Source organism: Cherax quadricarinatus, chromosome 36 (assembly GCF_038502225.1).
Source record: "Cherax quadricarinatus isolate ZL_2023a chromosome 36, ASM3850222v1, whole genome shotgun sequence".
Taxonomy (NCBI): domain Eukaryota; kingdom Metazoa; phylum Arthropoda; class Malacostraca; order Decapoda; family Parastacidae; genus Cherax; species Cherax quadricarinatus.
Window position 1 is genome coordinate 15750839 of NC_091327.1, and position 24843 is coordinate 15775681.

Sequence of the window (24843 nt, forward strand, 5' to 3'; positions counted from 1 at the left end):
GTGATGAATGTTGCAACAAGGAGAAGGCTGGAGGCAGTGGAGATGTCATGTCTGAGGGTAATGTGTGGTGTGAATATAATACAGAGAATTCGTTGTTTGGAAATTAGGAGAAGGTGCAGGATTACGAAAACTATTATCCAGAGGGCTGAGGTGGTTCGGACATGTAGAGGCTGGAACAAAATAGAATTACTTTGAGTATATAAATCTATAGTGGAGGGAAGGCGGGGTAGGGGATGGCCTAGGAAAGGTTGGAGGGAGGGGGTAAAGTAGGTTTTGTGTACGAAGGGCTTGGACTTCCAGCAAGTATGCGTGAGCGTATTTGATAGGAATGAATGAAGACAAATTATTTTTTAATACTTGACGTGCTGTTGGAGTGTGAGTAAAGTAACATTTATGAAGGGATTCAGGGAAACCGGCAGGCCGGACTTGAGTCCTGGAGATGGGACGTACAGTGCCTGCACTCTGAAGGAGGGGTGTTAATGTTGCAGTTTTATAACTGTAGTGTAAAGCATCCTACTGGCAAGAAAGTAATGGAGTGAATGATGATGAAAGTGTTTCTTTTTCGGGCCACCCTGCCTTGGTGGGAATCGGCCGATATGTTAATAATATATATATATATATATATATATATATATATATATATATATATATATATATATATATATATATATATATATATATATATATATATATATATATATATATATATATATATATATATATATATATATATATATATATATATATATATATATATATGTCGTGCCGAATATGTAAAATTGGTCAATTAGCAAGAACTCATTTAAAATTAAGTCCTTTCTAAAATTTCCTCTTATACCTTTAAAGATATATTTTTTTCATTAATGTTGATGTAAAAATTTATAATTTTGCACCAAAAGGAACTTAGAAAACTTACCTAACCTTATTATAAGAAGAGCAATTTATTTTAGCCTAACCCAACTAAATATATTTTAGATTTGTTTACAATAATTTAATACTAAACAAACACAGTGAAATATATTTTTTTCGTTAGCTTCAGAATGATTTTGGCGAAATTATTGCATACACAAATTTTCACTTGTCCTATATGGCAAGATGAGCGTTGCTATTTAAGCCAAGATCGCAAGTTCTGCCTATTCGGCACGACATATATATATGTATATATATATATATATATATATATATATATATATATATATATATATATATATATATATATATATATATATATATATATATATAAGATTAAGGGTAGGGAATCTGTGAGGCAGGAAGAGAGGCAGTACGGGAGAATGGGAGAATACAGAGGAAAGGGGGAAGGAGAGGGAATAAGAAGGCGAAGAGGAAGAGGAGTTGGAGGGCAAGAGATAGATGGATGAAAAAAAATTGAAGGTTAGAGGATGTAGAAAGTACAAAATAGAAGGGAGGGGAGGGGCAAGAGAGGGGAAGGAGAGAGAGCAGTGAGAAAGAGCCGGAGGATGGGAGACTGAGAGATTTAAAGAAAAAAGGAAGAATAGAGGGTGGGCGAGAAGGGACCGAGGAACAGGAGCAAGATAGTTCAAGGGAGAAGATGGAAGGATAGCTAGGTTGGGAGGTGAGGGAGATAAATAAAGCAGAAGGAAAATAGAGAGGGAAAGGGGAAAGAAAAGAGGAGAGAGGGAGAGCGGGAGAGGGAAAAAAGGAGAGAGAGAGAGAGAGAGAGGGAGACTGGGGTGTATAAATGTGTATGTTCTGTGTGCTGGGATACGGTTAAGAGTATTTGTTTTTCTGGCTATATTAATGTTACGTATTTCAAGAAATGAAGTGTTTGTAGGGGCAAGGAGGAATAATGAGGAGGAGGAGGAGGAGGATAAGAATGAGGAGCAGGAGAGGAGAAAGGGAAAGAGCAAGAGGAATAAGAAAAGATGGAAGATGAGGAGGAGGAAAAGTAGGAAAATGGAGAAGAGAAGGAGGAAGAGTGGGAGAATGAAGAAGATGAGGATGAATATGGAATGAAAGAAGAAGACAGAGAAATACAGGAAAAAAAATATAAGAATAGTACTGAAAGAAGGAGATGAGGAAGAAGTGATGAGCGAAGAAAAGAAGAATAACAAATGGAATGCATAATAAAAGAAAAGAAATAAATTGTGCATATTTAATATGTGTGTGAGAGAGAGAGAGAGAGAGAGAGAGAGAGAGTAGGTGGGGGATGGTGTATGAAAGTATATTCGAATGATTTGTATGTTGTGAGGATTTCTGGCAGCACGGTCCTCTTCGCTCAAGAGGATAGTTGGGTAAATGTATTTGTGTGTGTTTTTCTAAGCCTGGAGAATACACTCGTCTGAGTATACACTGCTGCTCTGTTTCCCGAGGTTATTAAGTGTATTTACAGCATACTCGGTATTGTGTGTTTATGTGGACGTATGTTTTTACGTAAATGAGTATGACTGTCCGTGTATTTGTGTATGTATTCGTGGGTGTGTGTGTGTGTGTGTGTGTGTGTGTGTGTGTGTGTGTGCTCACCTAGTTGTACTCACCTAGTTGAGGTTGCGGGGGTCGAGTCCGAGCTCCTGGCCCCGCCTCTTCACTGATCGCTACTAGGTCACTCTCCCTGAGCCGTGAGCTTTATCATACCTCTGCTTAAAGCTATGTATGGATCCTGCCTCCACTACATCGCTTCCCAAACTATTCCACTTACTGACTACTCTGTGGCTGAAGAAATACTTCCTAACATCCCTGTGATTCATCTGTGTCTTCAGCTTCCAACTGTGTCCCCTTGTTACTGTGTCCAATCTCTGGAACATCCTGTCTTTGTCCACCTTGTCAATTCCTCTCAGTATTTTGTATGTCGTTATCATCCCCCCCTATCTCTCCTGTCCTCCAGTGTCGTCAGGTTGATTTCCCTTAACCTCTCCTCGTAGGACATACCTCTTAGCTCTTGTTGCAAACCTTTGCACTTTCTCTAGTTTCTTCACGTGCTTGGCTAGGTGTGGGTTCCAAACTGGTGCCGCATACTCCAATATGGGCCTAACATACACGGTGTACAGGGTCCTGAATGATTCCTTATTAAGATGTCGGAATGCTGTTCTGAGGTTTGCTAGGCACCCATGTGCAGCAGTTATATGTGTGTATGTCTGTATTTGTGTGTGTGTGTGTGTGTGTGTGTGTGTGTGTGTGTGTGTGTGTGTGTGTGTGTGTGTGTGTGTGTGTGTGTGTGTGTGTTTGTGTGTGTGTGTGTGTGTGTGTGTGTGTTTGTGTGTTTGTGTGTGTGTGTGTGTGTGTGTGTTTGTGTGTTTGTGTGTGTGTGTGTGTGCGTGTGTAATAAGCAGCTGTCAGTGAAAAAAAAAAGAAAAGTGATTCGAGCCTTCCGTCCATCTTTATATATATATATATATATATATATATATATATATATATATATATATATATATATATATATATATATATATATATATATATATATATATATATATAGTTAAGTTTCAAGAGTATCGACTGCACATTAAGTTTCAATTCACCTGTATTCTAAAATTAAGGAAACTTTAATTTATAAGAAGAAAAAAAGGACTACAGTAAACTGCAGAAGTGTATACACAGAGAGACATAAACCTGTCGGTATATATACCCAGTGTTTGCGAACACTGGGAGTGGGAGTTAGTATACTACCTGGGTGTGAATGAAAAAAAGAAGCCTTGAAAACATGTATGTTGTCATTGGAGAGGTGGGGGGGAGGGAAGAGGGGGGAAGGAAGGAAGCGAGAACTAGGGAAAGTAGGGGGCGGGGAAAATGGAAGGATGGAGGCAGAGGAGAGGGGGGAAATACAGACATGGGAGAACCGATTTTTTTCCAATTTTCACTTCATTTCGACGCTATATAAACGCAGCATTGTATTGGGTTGCGGCGAGTGGGTGTATGTTGTATGCCACTGGGATTGTTGGTGTACTGTGGGGTGTATAATGTATAGCCGAGTCGTTGTATGTTTGTGTTCAGCTGACGGCACTGCTCTATTGTTTGCACTGTTTCAGACATTACGAGCGTATTCTTGTTTGTTTGATATATTTGTGTTCGTTGTGGTGAAATTGCGTGCTTGTACCATATATATATATATATATATATATATATATATATATATATATATATATATATATATATATATATATATATATATATATATATATATATATATATATATATATATATCCTAATTAATTTATTTAAGCAAAGCAAGTTTGACATATTCAAAGTTGCTGATAACGCTTTATTATGCTCCACTGTTGCAGGAAGAAGTATGAGAAGTGGCTTTCACACTTCAATATGATGCTGCCATCTCCGTGAGATCAAGCTGTGAAAAGATGCTGTGATCATCGTGAAATGAAGTTACAAGATTCTTGAAGAAGGTGTTATGTCTAACAAACTCTATGGACTCTTTAGACTTTGTTACAGTGCTGGCAGTCTCTGAAACCTGAGAAAAATAAATAATAAATAATATTTATTACTATTGACTGCGTATAAATTGATGATCATCACATCTGATTCCATATCCACACGGTCATCACATCACGGGATCATAATCGCATAACCCTAAGTAATGGAAAATGTGTGGATCCTCTCCAGCAAGATTGAGAATTCGAGTATGAAGGTGAGAAAGTGATGTTTTCACCTCTCCAATATCTAGGTAGACCTTTTATGTGTGTGTGAGAGAGAGAGAGAGAGAGAGAGAGAGAGAGAGAGAGAGAGAGAGAGACTCTTCCCGTAGTTCAATACAAACATATTAATGAGTTCTTGTTACTTATTATTAAACCATAGATTGGGGGTTCCGCTCAGGTGTCTTGCTTCGCCTTAGCTATTGATTATTAGCTTGAACCTGATGAGTGTTACACCTCCAGAGAGACAACCAGGCTACTATGTGTGCGCTCACCTAGTTGAACTCATCCTCCTGAACTTTCTAGTGAACCTCATATAATGTATAACACAATTACTCCATATAATACACACTAGCACTACATAACACACATTAACACTACATAACACACAATAACACCACGTTACAAACAATAACACCATATAACACAGTAAAATAATACAACAGGATAACACTATGTAACAATAACACCATTTAACACGCAATAACACTGAACAACATTGTACAACTTCATAACACTCAAGTTGACCTCAGCAACTGGGGGAAAAATACATGAACACCAGTCAGCAACAGAAATTAAGGGACAATTTAAATAAATAAATTAAATACCTCAGTATAAATGACTAACATAAGAGATACTCCTGACGGAGTCGTTCACAGCATTTAAATGGCTGGATAGAAATAGCAGGGGCTAAATGTAGTGGCTTTAAGGTCATAGATAAATTGCCAAGTTTTAATAACGGGGTCAATGTCGCAGTTTTAAATGGCCGCGTTTAAATATTTGGGGACGTTTTGGGAACCCATTAAATTCCGTAAGCATCATACAATGTCTCTGCTCGAATACATTCGAGCAGAGACACTTCCTTTGAACGTATTTGCATGTATTGTGCAAATACGTTCTGCAGTGTTGCAAGCTCCTGATGATATGCAACACGAAAGGACTAGAGCTATCATTCACCTCTCCCCCGTGGTTCTTTTGCATACAGTGCTAATTAATTATAAGTAGATGTAACCCATGCTTTCCATCTACTTCCACATCTACTATCTGTTTTTCATTATACTCCCTAGTATTCTCTCTCTTTCTAGTATTTTTCACATAGTGATCATAGCCTCTCAGATTTTCTTCCCCTCTATGTTCAAAGATTATTTTTTTTCCCTCAGATCCAGAGGTTGATCGCAAACCTGTTCCCAGTCTTAGGACGTGATCATACGTGGGATCCAGACAGGTGTTGAATACTCTATGTCATTACAACGTCCTGAATGACTAATTGTTAACGTTCCTTAATGCCTTTTTTAAGCTAGCGAGAAATTAGATAATAATAATAATAATAATAATAATAATAATAATAATAATAATAATAATAATAATAATTTGACTAAATCACAGTATCTTAATTCCTTCTTAATACTCTTCTTGCTACACAATATCTGTTTTTGTAGCTTAATCTATTGCAGAATTAATGGCTACACTTGCAGCCATGTTACCAGCAACGCCGAAATATGACGGTAAAACACAATAAAATCCGTATGATAAAAAAAAAAATCCGTAACGATTAACAACTCAGTAAACACTGATGCAACGACGCATCTATTCATCAGCGTTTTATAATGTATGTGGTGGTGAATGGCTGTAGATGGCGCGCATGCTCACCAGGACGCTAGTGTACAACATGTTCAGCCAGATACATTAAACGCTCGCCAGAATTTAGCATCAAGAGCGCGCGCACGCACGCACACTCGCACACTCACACACACACACACACACACACACACACACACACACACACACACACACACACACACACACACACACTAACAACAATATTCAATACAACTATCGAAACAGGGAGATTGCCTGAGGCATGGAAGACAGCAAATGTAGTCCCAATCTTTAAAAAAGGAGACAGACATGAAGCATTAAACTACAGACCAGTGTCACTGACATGTATAGTATGCAAAATCATGGAGAAGATTATCAGGAGAAGAGTGGTGGAACACCTAGAAAGGAATGATCTCATGAACAGCAGCCAACATGGTTTCAGGGACGGGAAATCCTGTGTCACAAACCTACTGGAGTTCTATGACATGGTGACAGCAGTAAGACAAGAGAGAGAGGGGTGGGTGGATTGCATATTCTTGGACTGCAAGAAAGCGTTTGACACAGTTCCACACAAGAGATTGGTGCAAAAACTGGAAGACCAAGCAGGGATAACAGGGAAGGCACTACAATGGATCAGGGAATACGTGTCAGGAAGACAGCAGCGAGTCATGGTACGTGGCGAGGAGTCAGAGTGGGCACCTGTGACCAGCGGGGTCCCACAGGGGTCAGTCCTAGGACCAGTGCTGTTTCTGGTATTTGTGAACGACATGACGGAAGGAATAGACTCTGAGGTGTCCCTGTTTGCAGATGACGTGAAGTTGATGAGAAGAATTCACTCGATCGAAGACCAGGCAGAACTACAAAGGGATCTGGACAGGCTGCAGACCTGGTCCAGCAATTGGCTCCTGGAGTTCAATCCCACCAAGTGCAAAGTCATGAAGATTGGGGAAGGGCAAAGAAGACCGCAGACGGAGTACAGTCTAGGGGGCCAGAGACTACAAACCTCACTCAAGGAAAAAGATCTTGGGGTGAGTATAACACCAGGCACATCTCCTGAAGCGCACATCAACCAAATAACTGCTGCAGCATATGAGTGCCTAGCAAACCTCAGAACAGCATTCCGACATCTTAATAAGGAATCGTTCAGGACCTTGTACACCGTGTACGTTAGGCCCATATTGGAGTATGCGGCACCAGTTTGGAACCCACACCTAGCCAAGCACGTAAAGAAACTAGAGAAAGTGCAAAGGTTTGCAACAAGACTAGTCCCAGAGCTAAGAGGTATGTCCTACGAGGAGAGGTTAAGGGAAATCAACCTGACGACACTGGAGGACAGGAGAGATAGGGGGGACATGATAACGACATACAAAATACTGAGAGGAATTGACAAGGTGGACAAAGACAGGATGTTCCAGAGATTGGACACAGTAACAAGGGGACACAGTTGGAAATTGAAGACACAGATGAATCACAGGGATGTTAGGAAGTATTTCTTCAGCCACAGAGTAGTCAGTAAGTGGAATAGTTTGGGAAGCGATGTAGTGGAGGCAGGATCCATACATAGCTTTAAGCAGAGGTATGATAAAGCTCACGGTTCAGGGAGAGTGACCTAGTAGCGATCAGTGAAGAGGCGGGGCCAGGAGCTCGTACTCGACCCCCGCAACCTCAACTAGGTGAGTCAACTAGGTGAGTACACATACATACATACACACACACACACACACACACACACACACACACACACACACACACACACACACACACACACACACACAAATAAACAAACACACACCAATAAACAATACAAACTCATTAAACACAAATACGTTCACTAAAACCCAGAAGGGAGCACAAGACACTAAAACCCAGCAAACTCTTCAACACTAATCCCACCAATTTAAACACAAATACACTAACACAAAACTACCAAACAACACACTCACTGCAGCACAGCAAAAAAAAGGAACACTGAAGCACAGTAACACACTGAAGCACGGCAACAAACACACTTACTGAAGCACAGCAACAAACACACTTACTGAAGCACAGCAACAAACACACTTACTGAAGCACAGCAACAAACATACTGAAGCACATCAACACACTTACTGAAGCACAGCAACAAACACACTTACTGAAGCACAGCAACAAACACACTTACTGAAGCACAGCAACAAACATACTGAAGCACATCAACACACTTACTGAAGCACAGCAACAAACACACTGAAGCACATCAACAAATACGCTCACTGAAGCACAGCAACAAACACATTTATTGTAAAACAGCAACAAACACACTGAAACACAGCGACAAACACACTTACTGAATCACAGCAACAAACACACTCACTGAAGCACAGCAACACACTGAAGCACATCAACAAACACACTCACTGAAGCACAGCAACACACTGAAGCACATCAAAAAACACACTCACTGAAGCACAGCAACAAACACACTGAAGCACATCAACAAATACGCTCACTGAAGCACAGCAACAAACACATTTATTGTAAAACAGCAACAAACACACTGACACACAGCGACAAACACAGTCACTGAAGCACAGCAACACACTGAAGCACATCAACAAACACACTCACTGAAGCACAGCAATACACTGAAGCACATCAACAAACTCACTGAAGCACAACAAGAAACACACTCACTGAAGCACAGCAACACACTGAAGCACGTCAACAAACACACTCACTGAAGCACAGCAACACACTGAAGCACATCAACAAACACACTCACTGAAGCACAGCAACACACTGAAGCACATCAACAAACACACTCACTGAAGCACAACAAGAAACACACTCAACAAACCACAAAACAAACACAAGGAGCAAGCAAGTAAGCAGCAAGCGTGGCCCACTAAATTCGGCTGTGTGTAAGATCCCCGGAAGACAATAAAGAAAGGCAAGCACAATGTCGACAGCGAGTTGAACACAATTTCCAGGATACAAGTGTCACGGACTCCCTTTCAAAAACATTGCAGATGTACGAGAACCAACTTTGCAAGGGATGGCCGACGGTGGCAGCTGCTGCTAACATACACCACTGAAAGATGGCCATCGTGCCCCACAGTGCCCCACAGTGCCCCACAGTGCCCACAGTGCCCCACAGTCCCCACACTGCCCCACACTGCCCACACTGCCCCACAGTGCCCACACTGCCCACACTGCCCCACAGTGCCCACACTGCCCCACAGTGCCCCAGAGTGCTCACACTGCTCCACAGTGCCACACAGTGCCCACAGTGCCCCACAGTGCCCCACACTGCCCCACACTGCCCCACACTGCCCACACTGCCCAACAGTGCCCACAATGCCCCACAGAAATGAGACTGACACCGAACAAACACTTTTTTCTCTTTTACGCCCTTCCTCTACTCTAACGCTACTCTCTCCCTATCCCCTATTCTCCCTTGCCCACACGTTGTAGAAAGAGGTATTGTTGGGACAGCGTCTAGCGCTGTGTATAGCATTATCAAGAACTGTTATCTCCCATTTCCTGTCTCTGTTTCTTGTATGTTTCTTTTTTTTTGTATTTCTTTTTCCACCCTTCCCCTTCACCTTTCATCCGCTCTGTCACCCCCTTTCTTAATTGTGTATTCCCCTTTTCTTTCTCACTTTTCCCTCTTGCACCATATCCTCTTTCTCCTATTCCCTAAGAACCCATTTCTTTTTGACCTCTTTGCCGATTCCCCCCTTTCTTCCTCCTCCTCATTCTTCTTCTTCTCTTCTTTTTATTCTTCTACATTAACTTCTACTATATTTTTCATTTCATTTATTTGCCTGATTAATCTCTTTAAAAATCACTCTTTCTTTGCTTCTTCTTCATATTTTTGTATTGCTCTTTTTTCTAATTTTCGTTGTCTCCTACCTCCTTTTCTCCTCTCTCCTTCTATGTGTATCTGTTTGTCTGTGGGTCTGTCTGCATCTGTCTGTGTCTGTCTGCGTCTGTCTGCCTGTGTCTGTTTGTCTATTTGCCTATGTCTATCTCTGTCTCTGTCTGTCAGTCTGTCTGTCTGTCTGTCTGTCTGTCTGTCTCTCTCTCTCTCTCTCTCTCTCTCTCTCTCTCTCTCTCTCTCTCTCTCTCTTTCTCCAATTATATATCTTCCAGTCCCTTGCGAAAACCTCCCTCCTTTCCATCCTTTTCAATTTCATTTCCATCTCTCACCCTCTCTCTCTCTCTCTCTCTCTCTCTCTCTCTCTCTCTCTCTCTCTCTCTCTCTCTCTCTCTCTCTCTCTCTCTCTCTCTCTCTCTCTCTCTCTCTCTCTCACCCTCTCAGCCTGCTTGATAAGATTTGGAAATGGGGTGTTCTGGAAATGTGTTAGGCACTGGAAATGGGGGGAGAGGATAGTGCGAAAAAGAAGAGGGTAGAGGAAAGAGGAGAGGAATAGGAGATGAAAAAGTAGAGGAGATGGGAAGGTAAAAAAGATAGGGGAGAGATAGAGGAGATGGAGAAGCAAGGGAATGAGATGGGAGAAGGGAGGGATTTGTGAGCTAGAAAGGGGGAGGGGAGAGAAGGGAAGGGAGAAGAGTGAAGGGGGAAGAAAGAAAAGAGGGGGATAAGAGAAAAGGGGAGAGAAGTGGGGAAAGGTAGGATAGGGGATGAGACAGGGACGAGAAAAGAAGAAAGAAATGATGGTAAGAAGGGAGAGAAAAGAAAAAAGAGAGGAGGAAGAGAGTGGAAAGCAGAGTGGTCATCAATAAAAGAAAACAGATAAAGAAAAGCGTAAAGAGGAGACACAGAGAGAGAGAGAGAGAGAGAGAGAGAGAGAGAGAGAGAGAGAGAGAGAGAGAGAGAGAGAGAGAGAGAGAGAGAGAGAGAGAGAGAGAGTCTAGAACTGAGCAACGCAGAAGTCCTCCCCAAGTTATTGATTGGAATGGCCTGCGGAATTTACAGTGCAACAAACCAATAACTCAGTTTTTGGAGATAGCGAACTACTCTGCTTAGTGTGAAGCTCGCTAGTAACAACCATGACCAAGAGAAGTGGAGTTGGAGGATGTGGAGTAGTGTGAGTGTGTTTGTGTGTGTGTAGATGGAGGAACAGGTGGAGGAAGTGGTGGTGCCGTGACGAAGATGTAACAGAAGAAATGGGAGCAAATATGAAAGAGGAACTGGAGATAAAAGTGAAGATGGAAATAAATGTAGAGCTGGTGGAAGGGAAGGAAGAAGGGGTGAAAGTAGAAGAGCAAGAATTACAAGACAAAAAGGAGTGAACGTATAGGAAGAGAAAAATATAAGACCTACCGCAATTCTGTGCACTATGGAGAAGTAGAAAGAAGAGGTGAACTAAATTAGCAGGATAAAATGTTCAGACTTTACCGGTTAAGCCGAAGGTATACGGATTTGGTTCTTCGTGCATCACCAACCTTGCTTCCTCCTTCCCTAACTCCACAAGTGTTTTAGTACCTTAAACAAGACCACTAGTTTAACTACCAGCATTGTACCAGAGTTACAAACAGCCACTAATAACAGGTTAAGACAACGTCTCACCTTTGATCATTAATGAGTCATAGAGAGTAAATGGGTAAAAGACTAGAAGACCAGAGATGTAATCATTCCTCTCTAAAGTGTTCTAAACTGTTAGAGTAACGGTGCTGTGACTTTCATTCTTCAGCAACCAGTTGTCTCTGCCAAGTCTAGCAGTGTTCAGAAAAATGTGGAGGTGTTTCAACATGTCTGCTAATTTATGTGAGCTCTCCCCCAGTCCTGATACTTTGCTAATCTATTAGAAACAATTACGGACGATAGCACTCCTGAGAACTTTGTTAAGATTGCTGCTATTACTCATGAATGCTACCTGAGAGAATGTAAACAAAGCAAGTGTATTGTTAGAATATTAATTGAGGAGTCGGTATAAATCAGACATACTTATCGGTATTTACATCTTTTCTCAGCAACCTGAGAAGCAGAGTCACAGAGGAGGTGCGTAAATGCGCTTCCGTAAGTCAGTGCAAGTTAGCTGGAGGGCATAATTCTTGACTAGATGAAAGTTAAGAAACGTGTAGAAGAGCAAGCCTTTAATGGAAGCGAAATATTGTCACGATAGAGACTTGTTCTGCTACATTTGTCTGTCTTTAAGTCTGTATAATCAGGGCACATCAGAGTTCTCATTCCTAAACACCTGAAAATACTTTTGTTCAGACTGTAAATGAACCACAGATACCATTCTGTTGCAGCATAACTACCACTATTATTATTATTATTATTATTATTATTATTATTATTATTATTATTATAAAACACTGAACTTGAAAGGGTTTCACAGCTCCCAGAGATTGTGAAGTAATTAAATTTCATCCAAGAAAATGGAAGATACGTCCAAGTCCTTGACTCAGAAGGTTTTACTTAGCATCAAGGTACAGTCCTTCCTTGGTGGTCGGCCCAGAGAGTTGAAGAGAAACTACAGTAGCCAGACAGAAGACAAACAGGAAGCTTTAAATAACATCTCAGTATACCTGACAATCATTCTTACCAACGGGGCGGGGGGTGGGGGGGGCAGAGACAATGACAAGAAACAGAAACAGAGAAAATGAACCTCCTTAAGACACAACATTTACAACAGCAACAATACGGATACATAAATGGCAAATTCTGTCTTTACGAACCTGATAAACACCTACAAGTGATTCATTGTGTTTAGCCAAGGACGGGACGAGTCTTTAGAATATATTTCTCGACAATAGGAAGGACTTTGGAGCCTTATATCACAAATGACTAACACATAAACTAGTAAAATAGGTAAGAATATCGTTTAGAATTTCAGAAATAATGAGAGATTATGTATAAAAGAAAGCTCAGTGTAGAGATCAGAGACAATGGGAATAAATAATGACAAGTGATAAGTCATGATCCCTCATGTTGCAGTTCATTATAACATATACTGTCCCCTTCTTAAGAAACGCTTAGAAATATGAAATAGGTTTAATAGAAAAACAGAAAAATAAACTCCAGAGTTAAGAAGTGTGTTCACTGTGTTTCACAGTGAACTGTCTCACAGTGAACTGTGAAACGCGATGAGATATATTAACTACATACAGACTTGGAGCAATAAAACGAGGAAATGAGAAAGATTATTAATTATAGGTAAACAACTTTTGTTTACGATGGTGAAGGGTTCTTGATCCAAGGAATTAGAACTGCCGTCCCTGTCCTTGGCTCGAATCTGATTGCCTCCCATTCCCCTCCCCCCCCCGGGCTCTACATAAGTCCCTACTGGTTTAGCACTTCCACCCTCAACAAACGCAATAAAAATAACAGGATAAACGAGAGGTCATTATTTAAGAAAAAAAGTACATAAAAGACATTTGAAAGTATTACTGTACACACACACACACACACACGCATACACACACACACACACACACACACACACACACACACATACACACACACATACATACATACATACACACACACACACACACACACACACGCACACACACACACACACACACACATATATATACATACATACACACACACACACACACACACACACACACACACACACTATGAAACAACACCTCCTTACCTCAGTTCCTCACTGCTCACTCCCTTTCTACGTTCCTATCTCCCTTTTCTCTACCTTAGCACTTGTCCCTCCCTCCGTCCGTTCTAATTTTCACCCTCCGTCTCTGTTCTCCTTCCTTCCCGCTAAGCTCCCTCCTCATCGCCCACCACACAAGCTGGCCAGCTTTTCTTTAACTCTAACTCTCTCTCTCTCTCTCTCTCCTCTTCGTCTCTCTCTCTCTCTTCTGTTGCTAAAGTCTTATTTCTCAACTTCTATACATTATGGACGGAAATCACGAAACGATTAGTTCCCTTCCCCCGTCCTCATACCCCTTCCCCTCCCTCCCCCCATCCACCCCTTCGACAACTATCCCCCTCCCCTCCCATCACCATCTACTCCCCCGCCTCCCACCTTGAAGGCTGAAGTGGATCGTTCGGAAAGTTGGAGCACTACTTAATCTGGGGGACATCAGAGCTCAACTTATGAGATAACTTGGACTCAACTTTACTTAACCTCCTCCTCCAGCTTCTCCTCTTCCTCCTCCTCCGGCTCTTCTTCCTTATCCTCCTCCCTAGTTTCCTCCTTTTCATAGGTTTTCTCCTCCTTGTTCTTCTACCCTCATCGTTTTACGGTCATTTCCTCCTCCTCCTCCTGTTCTTGCTGCTTCTCCTGCTGCTGTTCCTTCTCCTCTTCCTCCACCTTCTCCTGCTTTTCCTGCTTCTGTTCCTTTTCTTCCTTGTGCTCCACTTAACCTCATCCCTTCTCACTCTCTCTCTCTCTCTCTCTCTCTCTCTCTCTCTCGTTATATAAAGGTGGAATTCAACACTGCTACTGAAACTATTCTTCACACACAGTGTCGGAGTTTCGTCTACTTCATCATCAGTTTCGTCGTTTCCAGGTAACAGTTAGGGTTGTACTCATGGCTAAATACGTGATATCGTAGTCTTGAAGTTCAAAGATGTTATTTATAGTCAAGAAATATAATTAATTCTGCTTTAACGCTAAGCATACTGGAAAAAAAAATAATCGCCAACAGCTGATCAGCATCTTTGAGCACTTTGAGAGATCTACTATGGCAAATAAGCCATTAGGTAAATCATTTAGTGCCCTAAGCCAGCATTGTGAGCTGTCATTAAATTTATGGAGGGAGCGCTAAACCCCTAGGGATTATGCAGGGCCTTTTGGAGTGAAAGGTATTCAGGTTACTTGAAACTGGGGCATTGGTCTAATTCCTTAGATCAAGAGCCCCTCGCCAGCACCACGGAACCTCCCTTGATGGGTCAACACTGTGAAACCACAACCACATTGTTGACCTGAGCTCAGCCACTGTGTTGCCCACGTGATCCGAAAGCATGAAGCTGGCCACACTGGAGTTTCGGTATACCATCAGAAACAAGACTTTTCAGTGTAATTATGTAAGGTCAGTAGAGTTACTTTATTGTTTTCACTTTTGTCTTTTAATTGTTAATTTGATATTTTAGCATGTGTTAAGATGTGGTTTTAATATTTGATAATCTTTTCTGATATTAGTGAATACCTTATTCCGAGTTTGTAGGTTCGAATACTGCTGTGGATTGATTTATATATATACATATCTATCTATCTATCTATCTATCTATCTATATATATATATATATATATATATATATATATATATATATCTATATATATATATATATATATATATATATATATATATATATATATATATATATATATGTATATATATGTATATATATATAATATATATATAATGTATATTACACATACATACATACACGCGAAATTTGAAGAGCTGTAAATTTCAATCTCCACCTGATATCGTCTTCTGCAGATTCAGAGATGAGACGTAGTGGGTGAATACTTGCCACTTGGTCATCCATCCTGTTACTATTACCACTACTTCAACTACTACTACTACTACTACTAATACTACTAATACTACTACTACTACTACTACTACTACTACTACTATTACTTCTATTACCACTATTACTACTGCTGCTACTACCTTCAGGAATTACCCGCTTTCTGGGCCCCTTTTATATACTCTGTGTATTAATGGTTTGGTTTGACAAAGATCCTTGTGAGCGAAAAGCAGTTGTAGTAAATGTCTTATTAGCTGCATGTGAATCCATTTGCTTAATATATTGTTCGTAGTCTTGGTAATAATTAATCAAACATGTATTGCTTCCTGAAATCATGGGACCTATCATACATTCTGCTGATATTTTGAATAACTCCTTCGGGTCATTCCACTTGTTTAACCCTCTTAGACTTAAAACGTATTTTCTAAATTTTCTAGTTTCATCTGTATTCCCGCTTGTCTCTTTGCCTCACATTTAAAACAGTTTGTAACCTATTTGTCCTACAGAAATCTCTTGGTACTGATACACCATTATCATGACATCCATGGCCTCTCTCTTCCAACGTTGTCAGGTTCAACTCTTTGCGTTTCTTCAAAGTTGAACCGTCTCAGGTCTGGAAAAAGTGAAGCTGCAAACATCTATACTAATTCCTGCTGAAAGTGTTTTCTCAGGTTCCCACCCTATGAGTGCTGCGTACAAAAACTTGAAGGATTCCTTATTATGGTTTTGTAAGGCAGTTCTAGGATATGAAAGTCTAGCATTCTGTGTTGACGTTTGGTGTTATTTGAACTCCTGAGGAGACATGGTCAGTTCAATAATTACGTTAATGTCCCTTTACTTAATCTATTTGTAATTTCTTCCTTTCTTATTTACAAGTTTTATCTGGTCTTGCCTCATCTTCTCCAGCTTGTGTGTACTCATCTATATATAAGCGTATGTGGTGTGTGTGTACTCACCTAACTGTGATTGCAGGGGTCGAGACTCAGCTCCTGGCCCCACCTCTTCACTGATCGCTACTAGGTCCTTTCTCTCTCTGCTTCCTGAGCTTTGTTGTACCTCGTCTTAAAGCTATGTATGGTTACTGCATCCACTACGTCACTTGCTAGGCTATTCGACTTCCTGACGACTCTATGACTGAAAAAATACTTCCTAACATCCCTGTGACACGTCCGAGCGTGTGTGTGTGTGTGTGTGTGTGTGTGTGTGTGTGTGTGTGTGTGTGTGTGTGTGTGTGTGTGTGTGTGTGTGTGTGAATGTATATATGTGTGTGTGCCTGTGTGCGTGTTTTTCTCGCTCTCAATGCTGCCGCCGCTACGAAATGTAAATTTTCACCGATCCTCAATCATAGTAGTAATCCCACACCGGGTAGGGATTGCATTAAGCCCCTCGCCGCGGGCCAATTTATATGATTATTATGGTCTTTGGAAATTAATACTGGGATTGTTGTCCAACGTATTTTACTTTTTCAGGAAGGGGGAGGAGAGGGGAAAGGGTGGAGGAGGAAGGAAAGCAAAAGTACAGCCAGGGGGAAGGGGGGTTAGGGAAACATTTGTTACAAGTACTATTGCATCGTCCAAAGCCCTCCTAAACGACCTTTGTAATTTCGAATGATAACATACGAGGTGCGGAGGGGGGAAACAGAGGATCGAATTCCGTACGTCTTCCTGGCTTGGTAAGCAAGAGCGCAGACTTGTGTCTACGATGTGTGGAGGTGGGGGTAAGGGATCCAATCCCGTATGTCCTTTGCTTCATGCGTGAGAGCTGAGCCTTAAGCTTAAAAATATCTACAAAACATTCTTAAAGAAAGAAACGACAGGAACGAGCTAATATGGGATCTCAAACAATACCCTGGAACTCTAATAGAAATGTCCGTAAGGAATTATATCCAACAGACCACAAATGCGTTCTCTAAGAGGGAACCTCCTAAAACCTGGTGGGTTTAGCGCTTAGTTTTATTTATAATAATAATAATAATAATAATAATAATAATAATAATAATAATAATAATAATAATAATAATAATATAATTTTCTTATAAGATTCCCATCGTCAGTGTTTTATCGTTCTACGTAGACTTGCAAATGCTGTTTTCACTATTTTAAGGTGCTTTATTTTAACCTAAATTAAGCTAGGCTGGGTTATTTTACACAACCATTTAAACCTGAAATTTTGTTCAGAAACAAACCAAAAATATCAGGCTGCGACATGTCTGGCAACGCAGTGGCTGAACAGCGCCTGGAAACGTCAAAATCTTTACGTATATCTCGTGGTCCTTGAAAAGGCTGCCTGATTAAGGGGAATAGAGGTACCTATGTTACATTGCTACATACAAACACAAACAGCCTAGTAATTTGGGATATGAACTGATGTCTGCAGATGTCACTATCACGACACTCGTATCGCAATTCAGAATTTTTTAGATTTGCTAACATCAAATTCCAACCTGATGACAGATAATTCAAGAATTACTAGCCTTGTACATTACTTCTAAGTACCACAGAAGGTGGGTTAAGACACTGGGTTATTGTATCTAGGATCTCTAGACTGTGGGCTCGAACTTCGTCCCTCCATTTGAATTTTAAATCTGCGTACATGTGATAGTGCAGTGATACTGGGTCCTGGTCATTGTCATAAGGGTTTGATTATTACATGCATGCACCTACAGACACACACACACACACACACACACACACACACACACACACACACACACACACACACACACACACACCACAAGATAAAGAAGTTGAATTGTTGCCAAGCTCGGTTAGGATGACGAATATTCATCCTCTATAGAAGAAATTATCGCCGGTACTATTTCATGCTTCCAGCGGAAATTGTGAGCCATTTATATCCTTTATCTGACGATGTGGGGTCCACCCACCCCTGCCACCGGACCCTTGCCTGCCCTCTGTTCCCTGCTTGCCTGAATACCGCGTTGGTTAAAGACCTGGGTGGTGGTTTTGTCATTATTTACAGACGGAAGAAGATTTCGCTTCGTCTTCCATTTTTCTTTTTTATACTTCACGGATACTGAGAAATGTTGGCTCATGTTACTGGAGAGATATTAAGTAGAGAATGGATGTGACTATCGCTTTAAAATTCAGCGATTTTTACTTTTTTGTGTGTTAGATACACCAAAGATTCAATCGTCTTGCTAGTTTCTCGGTATTTTCCACAGCTATGAATTTGAAACACATGTAACAGAGCGATTTTTTTTTTTTTTGCAGACACTGTTTCTCAATAAAAAAAAAATTTAATAATTCTACAGACTTCATGGGGAAACTATTTATGTCGGAACACCGTCTAATAAAAACACTCTGTTAGGTGTGCTCTGTGTTCCTAATTTGTCGGCTACTCACGGTTATTTTTATTATTGCATTCATAAGATGAGCGCTAAAGCCGTAGGGGTGTCCAGCACCTGGGGCAAGGGAGGAGGAAGGGGGTAATCAGATTCAATCCAAGTCAAGGCTGGATAGTTCCAGTTCTTTGGATGAAAACCCATAACCTTCAATAATTCCACAGCTGTATCCACTTATCACATTATTATTATTATTATTATTATTATTATTATTATTATTATTATTATAATGAAATTAAGTGCTAAACCTATAAAGGTCACAAAGAGCTGCAGGGAGGGATACTTAACAACAGAGCGTACAAAAGTCGGCAGATTCGTGGTCATGTATTTGAAAGGTCGTCAGGCTGGTTCTTATTAATCCTAAAATAGTTTGTGGCTCTCACGATTTGTTGACATTTTCACTTCTTGCCTTTTCCTTTGCACTTAACTCGTGCAAAGCTGCGTACGTCTCAGAGATCACCGGGAAACATTTTCGTTTACTCTGGTTAGCAAAAAATCAAGTCATTTTGTACTACTTGAGAAGACAGTACAAATAAAGTTACAAAATATTTATCGGGACGGTTCCATCTTGAATTATTCTCTGCTACAGTGGGATCCACACATGCTTAAGCATGTCAAGAAATCTGAAAAGATTCCGAATGTTGGTAACAAGATTGGTGTCTGAACTGAGCGTGTTTGAACTACGAGGAGAAACTTGAGCAGCATGCGTAAACAACCAGGTTGTGATGGCTCTGTGAGCTTGCGAACCTGCAACACCCCGAAGTCGGGCTGCTAGGGTAGAAAAACTCTCGAAACGTTTTAAAGGTATATCACAGGACATATGAGGAGAGGAGGACCAAGGAGGACATAATCAAAATATACCAAATACTCGAGGATTAGGTAAAGTGGATGGAGTGGCTGTTTGAGGTACTAGAAAAGAATACAAGGGGACACAGATGGTAGAAAAGGGGGCAAAATAGCCATAGGAATATTATTGTTTTTCAGTTCCATGATGGTAAGTGCAACGAACAAGACAGAGATTTGCGAAACAAAGACGCAAAGGCAAAATGAACGTTTAATAGATAACGTTATGCTTGGAAGCGCAGCTTTTTCAGGCGTTTTGAGAAAACGTTTCAATATATAGAGAGTGAGGGCTGTAAACGTGTATATATATTCCCAGGTTATCCATACACTCTCTGAGCTTTAATTATGCTTAGTAGAGTGTTCATTCTGCTTATCTCTCTCTGTTTTGCAGATTGTCTGTATTTCATAACTATTATGTTTAGACGTAGCTATGGTGGAAATAAAAGCAATACACGATCTCATACATACGTATGGTGAGACGATATAATCAATAAAGCAGTAAATTCGGCTCTAAAATTAAAGAGAAGAGGCCAGGAGCTATGACTGATCCGCCGCAAACACAACTAGTCGAGCACACCTGAGACAACCCATCGGGAACTACGTCATCATATTCCGAGAAACCATAAAGAAATCTACGAGCTCAATTAGCTTGATTAGTTGATCATTTCGGCAATATCGGTTTTTATTTGGCTTGAGGCAGCTACCCTCCGCTGATTGGTGGGTACTTAGCTAATTAGTAGAGACGCGGAGACTCACCAACAGGGAGTGGGGACCTCCTAGAGTGCTCAATTCACAGGAAGGAGCGCACAGGATAAGTTCGGGCCCTTAGGAAGTTTGAAGAAAGAATCAGAGACTTTAATTACTTTGTCTGTCTGTCTGTCTGTCTGTCTGTCTCTCTCTCTCTCTGTCTCTCTCTCTCTCTCTCTCTCTCTCTCTCTCCCACCTTTTCAGATCGCGCCACAAAATACGTGTGAATTCCCTCAGGTGTGGCATGGAAGAAGGTGCACCAGGGGACGACTCCAAGAACTATAGTCGACGCTCCTCTTAATTCACGCTCTTCCTCTTGCTCTCCTCTTCCTACTCCTCCTCCTCTTCATTCTTCTTTACCTGCATCTTCTCATTTACTTCCATCTTCACGTCCTTTGTGCCTTCTATCTCTTCCTCACTCTTCTACCGAATTCTCCTGTTTGTAATCCTGATCTTTTTTTTTTAATTTCCGTCTCCCTTATTCTATTATTATTCCTTCTACTCTTCCTCCTGATTTTCCTCGTCCTTTTCTCCCAACTCCGCCTACTGCTACTGAAACTATTCCCCTTTCGACTAATTATTTCTCCTGTTTATTCTTTTCGCCTTCTCCTTGTCCTCTATATGTAACTTCTTCCTATTGCATCTTTCTCTCTCTCTCTCTCTCTCTCTCTCTCTCTCTCTCTCTCTCTCTCTCTCTCTCTCTCTCTCTCTCTCTCTCTCTCTCTCTCTTTTCATTCCTATATCATTCTGAGGATAATTAATTACTCTTTCTGTCATCTTCATTCATTTTTACATTTTCTTAAACATTCTTAATAAGTTTTGACTGGTTCCCGGGGTTAGGTTTACAGTGCTTATTAATGCGTGGAAGAAGAGATGGGGTAAAGGAGCAGAGGACATAGGATGGAATTAGAGGGGGGGAAGAGGGAAGGAGAGGGGAGAGAGGAGGGTAGGTGAGGGGAGATCGGTGGTAATGGGAAACGCTAGCAAGGGGAAGAGAGATAGGCTACGGAAATTTACCTGTATTTATCTGCAAGGGATGAAAGGAGGAGGGGAGAGAAAGGGGAGAGGGGGACGATGATCGGGGATGAGAGGAAAGGAGGGGTAACAGAGAGAGAATGTGTGTGTGTGTGTGTGTGTGAAAGGAGAGAAGGGAAAATCTAGAAAGAGAGAGGAGAAGCGAGGGAAACGAAGGGAGGAAACGAGAACTTTGAGGAGAAAGAACGATTGAAAAGCTTTAGATCACGTAAAAAGAGTCATCACATATTGTTTACAATATACATGAAGACTGTGCTGCCGACAGGAATGAAGACAGACAGAACGCAGACAGACAGTGTTTCCCCTCATGTCTTGTAAAGACTCTAAGAGCGAAACGTTCACCAAGAAAAGGTTCGTTCAGCAGCACATCTTAGTCTAGATAAAACTAAATTTAAAGAAGCGTTTTAAGATCATCATCTCCGTATTACCACGCGAGCACTCGTCCAGAGAGGTGCCACCGTCTGTGATATTAAATGAGTGTGAAATGGAAGACTTTCATCTACATTGTACACTGGAAGCATTGTTAGTCTTCTGTCCCACAAATATATAACATGACTTATAGCTAATATAAGGACAACGATTCGCTCTAGGGAGAAAGCAATATTTAAATATATATATATATATATATATATATATATATATATATATATATATATATATATATATATTTAAATATATATATATATATATATATATATATATATATATATATATATATTGTATATATGACATCGTTGTGAGTAAAGTTTTAGAGTAGTTTAGGGTAGAGGGAAGGTGAGCGGAAAAATGTTTTATCTGCCTCTGCCGAGGTGAAGAAAACGAGAGGAGGCAGAACAGACAATGTAAACACAGGGTGAGACAGAGAGAGATACACTCGTACGCACACGTGGAAACACACGCGTGCGCGCACGCACACGTGGAAACACACGCGTGCGCGCACGCACACACACATACACACACACAAACACACACACACATACACACACACATACACACACATACACACACACACACATACACACACATACACACACACACACACACACACACACACACACACACACACACACACACACACACACACACACACAGTTCGTGGTGGTAAGTTATTCATGTAATGAGCCGGGCATCAGGTGTTCTTAGATTGAAACTTCCAACATAAATACAAATTCTGCGGAACCGTGATGGGGTAGGGAGAGAGAGGTAGTGGAAGGGAGGAGGAGAAAGGGAGGGATGGAATGGAGAGTGGGAGAGAGAGGAGCAAGGGGAGCGAGGAAGTCATGAAGATATCGTGGTTGGATGTGTTCTGCCTTATTCGTGTTTAGAGGAGATACAGTGTTAATGTCATTATTATTATTATTATTATTATTATTATTATTATTATTATTATTATTATTATTATTATTATTGTTAATGCTATTATTAATATTGCTGCTGTTATTCCTATGTTCATAGGAACAACATTATCACTAGTAATGATCACGGGAAGTTGATCTTGTGTGTTATGACTGTGAATCTGTGTGTGTGTATGTGTGTGTATGTGTGTGTATGTGTGTGTGTGTGTGTGTGTGTGTGTGTGTGTGTGTATGTGTGTGTATGTGTGTGTATGTGTGTGTGTGTGTGTGTGTGTGTGTGTGTCTATTTCACTTGCATAATCATTACCCTGCCTAGTGTCGTCCCAAACATTGGTGCGGTGCGTTGTACTCTGCTCTGCCAGCTTACTCCAACTCTCTCTCTCTCTAAAAACTCTCTCTCTCTCTCTCTCTCTCTCTCTCTCTCTCTCTCTCTCTCTCTCTCTCGTCCTTAGACATGGTGGGTGGCAACGATGACTTTCAAGAACTGTGATGAATGTGTAGTAATTCTCCAACTTCACCGCTCTCCCTCACCTCCACCACTCTCCCTCACCTCCACCACTCTCCCTCACCTCCACCACTCTCCCTCACCTCCACCACTCTCCCTCACCTCCACCACTCTCCCTCACCTCCACCACTCTCCCTCACCTCCACCACTCTCCCTCACCTCCACCACTCTCCCTCACCTCCACCACTCTCCCTCACCTCCACCACTCTCCCTCACCTCCACCACTCTCCCTCACCTCCACCACTCTCCCTCACTTCCACCACTCTCCCTCACCTCCACCACTCTCCCTCACCTCCACCACTCTCCCTCACTTCCACCACTCTCCCTCACCTCCACCACTCTCCCTCACCTCCACCACTCTCCCTAACCTCCACCAATCTCCCTCACCTCCACCACTCTCCCTCACCTCCACCACTCTCCCTCACCTCCACCACTCTCCCTCACCTCCACCACTCTCCCTCACCTCCACCACTCTTCCTCACCTCCACCACTCTCCCTCACCTCCACCACTCTCCCTCACCTCCACCACTCTCCCTCACCTCCACCACTCTCCCTCACCTCCACCACTCTCCCTTACCTCCACCACTCTCCCTCACCTCCACCACTCTCCCTTACCTCCACCATTCTCCCTCACCTCCACCACTCTCCCTCACCTCCACCATTCTCCCTTACCTCCACCACTCTCCCTCACCTCCACCACTCTCCCTCACCTCCACCACTCTCCCTTACCTCCACCACTCTCCCTTACCTCCACCACTCTCCCTTACCTCCACCACTCTCCCTTACCTTCACCACTCTCCCTTACCTCCACCACTCTCCCTTACCTCCACCACTCTCCCTTACCTCCACCACTCTCCCTTACCTCCACCACTCTCCCTTACCTCCACCACTCTCCCTGACCTCCACCACTCTCCCTCACCTCCAGCACTCTCCCTCACCTCCAGCACTCTCCCTTAACTCCACCACTCTCCCTCACCTCCACCACTCTCCCTCACCTCCACCACTCTCCCTCACCTCCATCACTCTCCCTCACCTCCACCACTCTCCCTCACCTCCACCACTCTCCCTCACCTCCACCACTCTCCCTCACCTCCACCACTCTCCCTCACCTCCACCACTCTCCCTCACCTCCACCACTCTCCCTCACCTCCACCACTCTCCCTCACCTCCACCACTCTCCCTCACCTCCACCACTCTCCCTCACCTCCACCACTCTTCCTCACCTCCACCACTCTCCCTCACCTCCACCACTCTTCCTCACCTCCACCACTCTCCCTCACCTCCACCACTCTCCCTCACCTCCACCACTCTCCCTTACCTCCACCACTCTCCCTCACCTTCACCACTCTCCCTTACCTCCACCATTCTCCCTC

General features: G+C 41.9%; 1 protein-coding gene and 1 long non-coding RNA gene across 9 annotated transcripts in view; one reads left to right on the plus strand and one right to left on the minus strand.

The window, feature by feature from the left end:
* LOC128691404 (homeotic protein ultrabithorax-like) overlaps positions 1 to 24843 on the minus strand; it is a 1565881-nt gene that overhangs the window by 1102727 nt on the left and 438311 nt on the right. The gene's annotated exons all lie outside the window — the stretch shown is intronic.
* LOC128691407 (uncharacterized) overlaps positions 1 to 24843 on the plus strand; it is a 185741-nt gene that overhangs the window by 150045 nt on the left and 10853 nt on the right. Inside the window, exon 3 of the long non-coding RNA XR_008407425.2 lies at positions 4260 to 4618. This is a non-coding gene — a long non-coding RNA (uncharacterized lncRNA). The remainder of the gene's footprint in view (positions 1 to 4259; positions 4619 to 24843) is intronic.